Here is a 10,945-nt window from a genome sequence, read left to right on the forward strand (position 1 = left end):
ATCACGAAAGTCGCGGATTTGAAATGTCTTCAATCTCGAAAATGATAGTATCAATCACCCATCTTGATTGAAAACCAACAATTTTTCAATTAAATGAATGTTTAGGCCATATCTTCTAAACGAAGCATCTAGAGCGAAAAGGACTTTAATTCGTGACCACACCAAAAAAAAAATTAAAAAATCCACCCAAATCTAAAACAAGTTGAAATTTTTATACGAAAAATTTCGTTTGGCCATATCTCCTTAAATATGCGTCCTAGAGCGAAAAGGACTTTAATTCGTGACTACCCCCAAAAAAATTGAAAAATCAACCCAAATCCTAAAAAACAGTTGACATTTTCATATAAAAAATTTCTCCTAAACTAAGCGACCGAATAGGACTTTAATTGATGATCACCCCCAAAAATTTGCAAGGTCAACGCAAATCCTAAAAAAAAATTAATTTTTATACCAAAAACTTCTTTTGGACATTCACTTTAATATGCGTAATAGAGCAAAACACCTTTAATTCGTGACCACCCCCAAAAAATGAAACTTCGCAGAAAATTATTAGAGTAAAGGAAACTTCTCCAAATATAATAATTCCATGAACTAAAATAAAGCTAAAATGGCTTTAGTGAAATAGATGATTCACTTTTTTGAGTGTAAATAAAAAAAGTATTTCTATCAAAGTAAATTCAATTTTACACTGAATAAATTAAAAAAAAAAAATAATTGAAAGAGACGAAAAAATCATTTATTTATTTATTTTTATTGACTTATTATATTTACAACAAAATAATAATTATAATAGAAAATATCAATTTCAATCAAGTATTTCACGTCTAATTAGTTCCACGATTGATATTATCATTTATGTAATTGAAGCAATTTCAATTAAAACAAGTATCACAATGGACTGAATAGTCTAAGTGAGCCTGAATCTTAATCGGGCTGCCACTTTAACCTAAGTATATACGGCTGTAAGTTCGACCAGGCCGAATCTTATATACCCTCCACCATGTTAGACTAAAAAAGCAGATTAAATACCTAAATTATTCAGTTCTCGACCAGTGTATATAGGAGAGTCTATAAATAATACAAACTGATATGAATCAATTTATGTATTTATATATTGACATCGCGTACCAAATTCCATTCTAGAAAATTGGGAATTTTTGCAAATATTTGAGGTGAACGTTTCAGTTCACCCAGTCCAATGCATTAAAAATCGTCAAAATTATAAAAATATTCATTTGGCAAAATATCACATTTTTTTTTAATTCACAACTAAATCACTGAATTCGTATCACACCTTAGGAGGTCATTCAAATTCAGTCCAAATGGTGGACATGTGTCATATTAAATGTTCAAGTCAAACGTTTGAATGCATTAAAAATCATCAAAATTTTAAAAATTATTAATTTGGCTAAATATCACAATTTTTTTTTTTTAATTCACAACTAAATCACTGAATTCGGATCACACCTTAAGAGGTGATTCAAATTCAGTCCAAATGGTGGGCATCTGTCATATGACCATCCTATGTTGAATTAATCGTTTCTGCGCAAATGTTTCACCACTTCCGGATCCAAAAAGATCCGGGTGGTTCAATTCTTCACAGGATTCCATTCCTTTAAAACGCTGGCAAGGAAATACCATATTTGGATTGATCGATCTACTTAACAGTTATGTTATACCCAAATTGGGGATAAGTCGACCGAAAAAAAAAGAAATGGAAAAACTACATAGCACATTGCTTCGGCAATAACATGACCATCAATATTGGTGAAAATTACAAATAAAGTGAATTCGCCTTTTTATGCTGCCTGGATCGAAGGCTACGGCTGCTTCTCCCCCGTTGAATGAAGCTCTCAAATAATTTTGTAACAACAAACATTTTTATGCACTTTCAACACAATAAATTTCAATTACACTTTATTGCACTTTTACTGTTACGGTTGCTTGGATTGTCGGTAGGTTGGCTGAATGATCAAATGAAAAGTTTTTGGCAACAAATATTGTAACTCCAATACCTTGGGAAAAATTATAGTTTTTGCTATTGTGGGAAAGCGAAATTGAAAGTCGCAATTCCATTTGTTGCCTATTGACCTAAACCTAAGGAAATAAGGGATGCGGGCGTCATATATAGAATCAAATTCATTTCTTTGGCCAAATTGAACATTGAACTTGGTTAAATCCTAATTGCTTTGTTATAAAATAGTTTACTTGTGTTTCAGAACTTGGAGCGATAAACGGCTCTATCCCAAATAAACTCCACATCAAAAACAGAATCTTGATTTCCATTTCTATTCGAAGCTTCTATTGGTAAGTGATCAGTCCGCAACCAGTGGAATCGCAATGGCCATGACAGTTTAAATGTGCCTGTACCCATTCACTATCGCACTAAACACACGATCAAACTTCCCATCACTGGATAGGATAGGAAAACATCGAAATATTTATATTTCGTATAGATTTTTCTAAGTGTAAACGCTTAAGCAGTTCTCTGGTTATACTTACCACGCTGCAAATTGTTGCGCATGCCCAAAGAAAAAGGAAATTACAATACCCTGAATGTGTAGCATAGCAGCGTAACAGTAACATCAAATCCTTTGAAGCAACAGAGTTGTGAAACAACCATCCATCGTCAACATCTGCTGTGGTACCGGCTCAAATATATGTCAGTCAGCTAAGCCAAATCTATTGATTTATTATTGATGTTTTACACCAGAAATTGTGGACGAGACGAGTCCAGGCCATGATAGTTTTGTGTGAGTGCCATTGGTATGGTGTGGCCATTGGCCAATGTATCGGTGTTCTGTTGGGAATTTTTGTGAGCGGGTATGATTCCTTGGTAACATATATATTGAAATTGTTGGAAAACAAAGAAAACAAAACAAAATGAGATTTTCTTCGAGGCAAATTGATCCATGCTCGTGTTCACATATTGTATGTGTTGTTCCATGGAGTTCACCCCTCAAATTAGTGCGTTTATGTTTTTTCATGTATGACTTCTTTGATGTATTTGCCGATATTGGTTCATCATAAGGTGAAGTGAAAAATTGTAAAAAGTAAACGAGAAGAATCAATACTGACAAAGAGAGACATAAAGTGGAATAAAGTGGCAAGAGATACCCTATATCGAGCAAATCGTTTCATTTGAAATCAAATCGAATTTGACAATCATGCTCACAAATTTTAAACGGATGGCTCACCACAACTCTTTTGAGACAAATATTATTATAAATATGTCTAGTAATTTTTTGTGTACGAGTATCTAAACATCTGGAATTTTGAAGTTTTCCCTCTAATTATCCTTGTGAACTTACCCGCTCATTGAAACGTTACTGTTTGCGTGACCAAATGACTGATGACCATCTAAAGATTGTAGGGCAATGAACAAAACAAAAATCGTTTAAGCTTGACAGCTTGGAAAAAGATCTTATTGCCTTATAGACCTGACCGTGACATGACATGGACAATACGTAACAGAGAAATTGAAACTTCCAAACCAACATACCGAGAAGATATGAATCGATCATTGAACATTTCTTTTCCACTTCTAAAGAAATAGAAACAAAAGAAATAAGAATTTCAAACTTGTGTACGTTGCAGTGAACTTTGGCCGTTCAGCGACGCGACGTTTGTAATTTTTGATATTGTTGCCCGACAATAACTACATTGTCGGGCTTCAGAACGTTGCACTATATTGTAAAAGTGTAGGAATGTCATTAGACGTAGCTGCAGAATCCCATTTTGGACGATCGTTTTCAATCGATAGTATTTTCATTCCATTGATTAGGAATATTTCCATTCCAATGATTAGGAATATCCTCGTTAAACTGTCTGTAGAATCTTTAGAATTGTGCCAACGAAACTTTTTCAGTGAAATAACAAAAAATATTCACAAAGGCAATGAAAAATTTTACACAAATATTTATTTTGTTCATGGAAAGCGGCGTTTATTTACACACAATTTTTTTTTCTTATTCAATCACGAAATTAATTGGTCCAATTAATTTTTTAATTGAAATGTCTTCAATCACAGAAATGATAGTATCAAATAAAAAATTAATTAAAAGTCAATTAAAAAAGTAATTGATACTACTAATTTTTGTGATTGATTTTTGTTTCAATTAAAAAATTTGTTGAATCAATTAAATCTTTAAATTAATATTTTTTAAAACTCACTTAAGACTTTAATTGGAAAAAATTCGTGAAAACTGTTTCTGCGTAGGTAACAGGGAGCGATATTGAATTAAGCTATTACACATAAACACACATACCTAGACCATTATTTGAAAAAGAAGAATAATGTGTATTTATATTTTTATACCCTAAACCACATAGTGGTTAGGGTATAATAACTTTGATCTGCCAAAAAATGTGCCTACCAGAAATATTGATTTTAGACCCCATAAAATATATACCGATCGACTCAGAATCACCTCCTCAGCCGATCTAGCGCTTGGTGTCCGTCCGTCTGTCCATGTACAAGTATTTGTTTTTCGAAGGATTCCGGTCACAATTATTAACCGCTTTTTGCATTTGGAAGAAATCGGATCAAATTTAGATATAGCTCCCATATATATGTTTCGCCCGATTTCGACAAATGGGGTCACGTTGCGCTTTATTACTCACCGATCGTCGTCAAATTTGGCACAAAGTAATATTTTTCATCCATATAAACCGACGCTCAGATTATGCTTGCGGAGCCTCTTGAAATAGCAAAATTCATCCGATCCGGTTGAAAGTTGGTACATGGTGTTAGTATATGGACTTTAATGACCATGCACAAATTGGTCTATATCGGTCCATAATTATATATAGCCCCCATATAAACCGATCCCCAGATTTGGCTTTGGGAGCCACAAAGAGAAGCAAATTTCATCCGATCCGGCTGAAATTTGGTACATAGTGTTGATATATGGTCTCTAACAACTATGGAAAAATTGGTCAACATCGCTCCATAATTATATATAGCCCTCATATAAACCGAACCCCGATTTGGTTTGCGGAGCCTCTAAGAGAAGCAAATTTCATCCGATCCGGCTGAAATTTGGTACATGGTGTTAGTATATGGTCTTTAACAACCATGCAAAAATCGGTCCATATCGGTCCATAATCATATGTAGCCCCCATATAAACCGATTCCCTAGATTTGACCTCCGGAGCCCCTTGGAATAGCAAAATTTACCCTATCCGGTTGAAATTTGGTACCGGTCTTAATTATATATAACCATACCGGTCTTAATTATATATAACCCTCATTTAAACCGATCCCCAGATTTGACCTCCTGAGCTCTTGGAGGAGCAAAATTCATCCAATCCGGTTCAAATTTGGTACATTGCGCTAGTATATGGCCGCTAACAACCATACCAAAATTGGTCCATATCAGTCTATAGTTATATATAGCCGATCGCCAAAAATAATCTACAAAAATTTTATTTCTATAGAAAATTTTGTCAAAATTTTATTACTATACAAAGTTTTGTCAACATTTAATTTCTATAGAAAATTTTGTCAAAATTTTATTACAATACAAAATTCTGTCATGATTTTATTTTAATAGAAAATTTTGTCAAAATTGTATTCCTATAGAAAATTTTATCAACATTTTATTTCTATAGAAAATTTTGTCAAACTGAATTATATACGTATTTAATCGGCCATTTTTTAATATAAGCATGGACTAACTTACAATTGAGAAGACGATGTTAAGAAGTTTTAAGATACCTTGCCATCGGCAAGCGTTACCGCAATCCAAGTAATTCGATTGTGGATGACAGTCTTTAGTAAAGTTTCTATACAATCCATTGTGGAGAGTACATAAGATTCGGCCTGGCCGAACTTACGGCCGTATATACTTGTTATGGTTGTATTTTACTTGGATAGGTTAGGTTAGAGTGGCAGATCGATATGATTGAGGCTATTCAGTCCATTGTGATACCACTTTAACGAAAAGTACCTGTTACATGTAGACATTTCTATTTTTTACCCTTAAATTCATAATATTTATGGAAAACGTCATACATTAAATGTAACTTTTTGATTTTCTTCGGCCTGCTATTTTATCGTACAAACGTAATAGGCAGATACTTATTAAAAACACGTATATACAGCAGTATGTTCGGCCGCGCCGAATCTTAAATACCCACCACCACGCATCGTATTGTAATTTCCTTTGAAATTTCAGGGGAATTTGATGATAGATATTCTCCCAAGCAGAGCAGGTCAACCAGTACACTTCCCGAATATAAATTTAGAGATTTTACCTATGAAGACTATATTAGATTCTGGATTTAAAAGAACCATTTTTGTTTGAGTTTTAGAGGAATCATTAACATCTCTTGTAAGTGTGCAAGACAATGATGAAACAAGTAAGTAAAGTAGAAAGTCGGGCGGGGCCGACTATATCATACCCTAAACCACCCTTACTGAATTAGTAATCATAAGCATTTGTGGGGTAACATTGATATAGGTCTAGGAGATAAACGGCAGTTGCATATTTAAGAAAAATAATGGGTACATGTTTATAGGTGCTTTGTCTCAATCTGACAATAGCTCATAGTCAGTGTTGCCAGGGAAAATGTTCGGTTTACCCTACAAGGACAAAAAAAGTTTCCTACTTTCCCATACATTCCCAAACAATTTTCCATACAATATTTTCGTTAAATTTAAACAAATTTTACAAAACAAAAGTGGTTCTAAGTACTTTATTATATTAAAACATGAAAATGCAACGTATATAACCTAGAAAATAAATTTGTATTACCACCACGGTTGCCACAGTTGGTAGAATTCTAGCAAAAATAGTATTTTTTTGTTAAATCTCTATAGAAATAAAATTTTGGAAAACGTTTCTATAAACAAATTTTTTTGAGAAATTGTTCTATAGAAATAAAATTTTGATAATATATCCTATAGAAATAGCATTTTGAGAAAATTTTTTTAATAAAATTTTCTACAGGAATAAAGTTTACCACACATTATTAAAGATCAAGCCTTGCCGGCTTCTAATTTCCTCTTCCAGAGCCACCAAAATGTAAAAATTATTACAAATTGTGTTGAGTGAAAATGTCCTACATTGTGGCCCTACGTCCCTACAAGACGATAAATATTAGAAAAAGAGAAAATCGTTCAATTAGTGTGGGAAATAAATCCAAATTTGTAAAAATGGAGCAATATTCTTATGTAAGAGCTACAAGTACGTATAAGTACGATCGGCTAGTACATCAAAATTTGTAATTTGAGTAACATTGGTTAATAAATAAGAGTACTATGGCCAAATTTGGGAAAATCGAGCGACGCATATATATGGAAGCTATATCTAAATCTGAACCAATTTGCATAATATTTTGCGGGTTTGATTAATACCACAAAAGGTTACCTTGTGCAACATTTGAGTAAGATCAGTTTAGAAATGAGGCGAATTTTCAAAATCGGGTGATACATATATGGGAGCTATATCTACATCTCAACCGATTTCGATGATTTTCTGCACATATAGTTAGTGCTATAGAAGACTACATTTAGCCAAATTTTGGTAAGATCGGTTGATAAATAAGGGTTTTATGGTCAAATTTAGAAAAATCGGGCGGTACATATATATGGGAGCTATAGCTAAATCTGAACCGATTTCGATGATTTTTTGCACATATAGATAGTGCTATAGAAGATTGTATTTAGCCAACTTTGAGTAAGATCGGTTGATAAATAAAGGTTTTGTGTCCAAATTTGGGAAAATCGGGCGATACATATATATGAGAGCTATATCTAAATCTGAACCGATTTGAATGAAATTTTGCAGACTTGAAGGGTGATGGAAAAGATTACCTTTTGCCAAATTTGGTGACGATCCGTTTGAAAAAAAGCGCAACGTGACCCCATTTGTCGAAATCGGGCGATACATATATATGGGAGCTATATCTAAATTTGATCCGATTTCTTCCAAATTCAATAGCGTTCGTCCTTGTGGCCAAAAAACTTCCTGTACCAAATTTCATCAAAATCGGTTAATATTTGCGACCGGAATCCTGTGAACAACAAATACATGGACAGACGGACGGACGGACGGACACCAAGCGCTAGATCGACTCAGGAGGTGATTCTGAGTCGATCGGTATATATTTTACGGGGTCTAAAATCAATATTTCTGGTAGGCACATTTTTTGGCCGATCAAACTTATTATACCCTGACCACTATGTGGTTTAGGGTACAAAAACACCTTGATTTGAAATCTAAAATCTGTAGATTTTCATATATATATATATATATATATATATATATATATATATATATATATATTTACAGTTTCAGGCAAATCGTATAAAAACTACGGTTTCTAGAAATACAAGGAGTTAAATGGGGAAATCGTTCTTATGGAGTTTTCGGCACACCTCTTTATGGCCCGATAATACATCTAGATTTCCAAATTCAAGGCAAATTGGATAAAAACTTCGGATTCTAGAAGCCCAAGAAGAAAAATCGGGAAATTGGTCTATATGGGGGCTATACCAAAACATGGACCGATATAGCCCATCTTCGAACTTGACCTGCTTGGAGACAAAAAACGAGTTTTGTGCAAAACGTCAGCAAGATAGCTTTTTTATTGAAAGCTGCGCATGATTACAACAGACAGACGGACATCGTTTTATAGTCTTAGAATTTCTCCCTGATCAAAAATATATATACTTTATATAGCCGGAAATCGATATTTCGATATGTTACAAACGGAATGACAAACTTATTATACCCCCGTCACCATTCTATGGTGATGGGTATAAAAATCATTAAAGTCGAGCCTGCAAGGAGAATATTATTATAAGTTATTTATTTATTACTTAATTCATTATAAATATAATTTATAATAAACTTATTTATACGGACACTAGAGGCTAACGGCCTAAAGGAGAATAATTTTATATATATAGTATTTTACTTCTAAACATGAACAAATGAAGCGTAGTTAATATCGTTTTATTTCATCAACCTTTTCCAGTAATAAGCAACCTTTCAATTACCACGGCGACTCAAAATTTACTGAGAAAACCAAATGCAAATAAAGAAATGTTATGTTTCGATTTTATATGTCTCGTACAGGGATGGATAATTCAGTACTATAGCACTTTTTTCAATACTTTTTCACCCTGGTCAGTACCGTAGTACCCCGCGAATGATTTAGTCCCATTTGTGCATACAGTTTTGAACCGATATGAATTTTTGTCGTACAATAGTTGTGACAAAATATTTTAATATTTGGAGAATGTCTTTAACAAACTTACTTGCTAAAGGTCTTTTACAAATTTGGCAAAACAGACAAGTTCATGCCGGAAGAAAATCTCGATTTTGTAAAAGCCAGAGTCAAACACATAATTTTCTTGAATTTCTAGAAATGCATGTGATTTTATATTAGGCTTCCACATGAACACTTTCTAGAGAAGAAGTTATCGATCGCGTATAAAAATAATGCGAACTATTGTAATACTATAGTAATATTTGTAAGCAGAGTTAAAACTTAAAAACTAATTTAAAATTGTATTCAACATTAAAAATTCAGTCTTTAGCAACAATCTTCCAATGGATTTTTTTTTAAATTCAGTGAAAATTTCTTTTTCGCTCATAAAACTACCTTTTTTGTACATTATTATAAATTATATTTTCCATCCCTGCTCTCATTCTCTGACTTTCTATTAAAAAATGCATAATGTAATAACAAGTATTTACGAAAAAATACATTATATTATAAATGTACATCTATTTTATAGAAGACTTCATATATTCTTAGAAATGTGCGTATTTGATAAAAAAAAACAACAAGTATATACGGCCGTAAGTTCGGCCAGGCCGAATCTTATGTACCCTCCACCATGGATTGCGTAGAAACTTCTACGAAAGACTGTCATCCACAATTGAATTACTTGGGTTGTGGTATCTTAAAATTTCTTAACACGGTTTTCTAAATTGTGAGTTAGTCCATACGTGGTATATATTAGACAAAAAAGTTATGTATAGGTAAGTCTACAAATAAATACGAATCGATATGGACTTTTGCACGGAACGTAGAGAGCCAGAATTGAAATATGGGGGTCGCTTATATGGGGGCTATATACAATTATGAACTTGATATGGCCCAATTTTTGTGTGATTGGGGATCGATTTATATGAGGGCAATATATAACTATAGATCGATATGAACCTAGTTACGTATGGTTGTTAACGGCCATATACTAGCACAATGTACCAAATTTCAACTGACACGGATGAAATTTGCTCCTCCAAGAGGCTCCAAACCCTAATCTCGGAATAGGTTTATATGGGGGCTATATATGATTATGGACTGATATGGACCACTTTTGGCATGGTTGTTAAATGTCATATACTACCACCACGTACCAAATTTCAACCAGATCGGATGAATTTGGCTTCTTCAAAAGGCACCGGAGGTCAAATCTGGGGATCGGTTTATATAGGGGCTATATATAATTATGGAATGATATGAACCAATTCCTGCATGGTTGTTGGATACCATATACTAACATCACGTACCAAATTTCAACCGAATCGGATGAATTTTGCTCTTTCAAGGGGCTCCGGAGGCCAAATATAATTATGGACCTATTTGGACCAATTTTTGCATGGGTATTTGAGGCCATATATTAACACCACGTACGAAATATCAACTGATTCAGATGAATTTTGGTCTTCCAAGAGGCTCCGGAGGTCAAATCTGGTGATCGGTTTATATGGGGGATATATATAATTATGAACCGATGTGGACCAATTTTTGCATGGTCATTATAGACCATATTCTAACATCATGTACCAAATTTCAGATCGGATGAAATTTGCTTCTCTTAGAGGCTCCGCAAGCCAAATCGGGGGATCGGTTTATATGGGGACTATATATAATTATGGACCGATGTGGACCAATTTTTGCATGGTTGTTAAAGACCATATAC

The sequence above is a fragment of the Haematobia irritans genome, chromosome 2 (assembly GCF_050003625.1).
Source record: "Haematobia irritans isolate KBUSLIRL chromosome 2, ASM5000362v1, whole genome shotgun sequence".
Lineage (NCBI taxonomy): Eukaryota > Metazoa > Arthropoda > Insecta > Diptera > Muscidae > Haematobia > Haematobia irritans.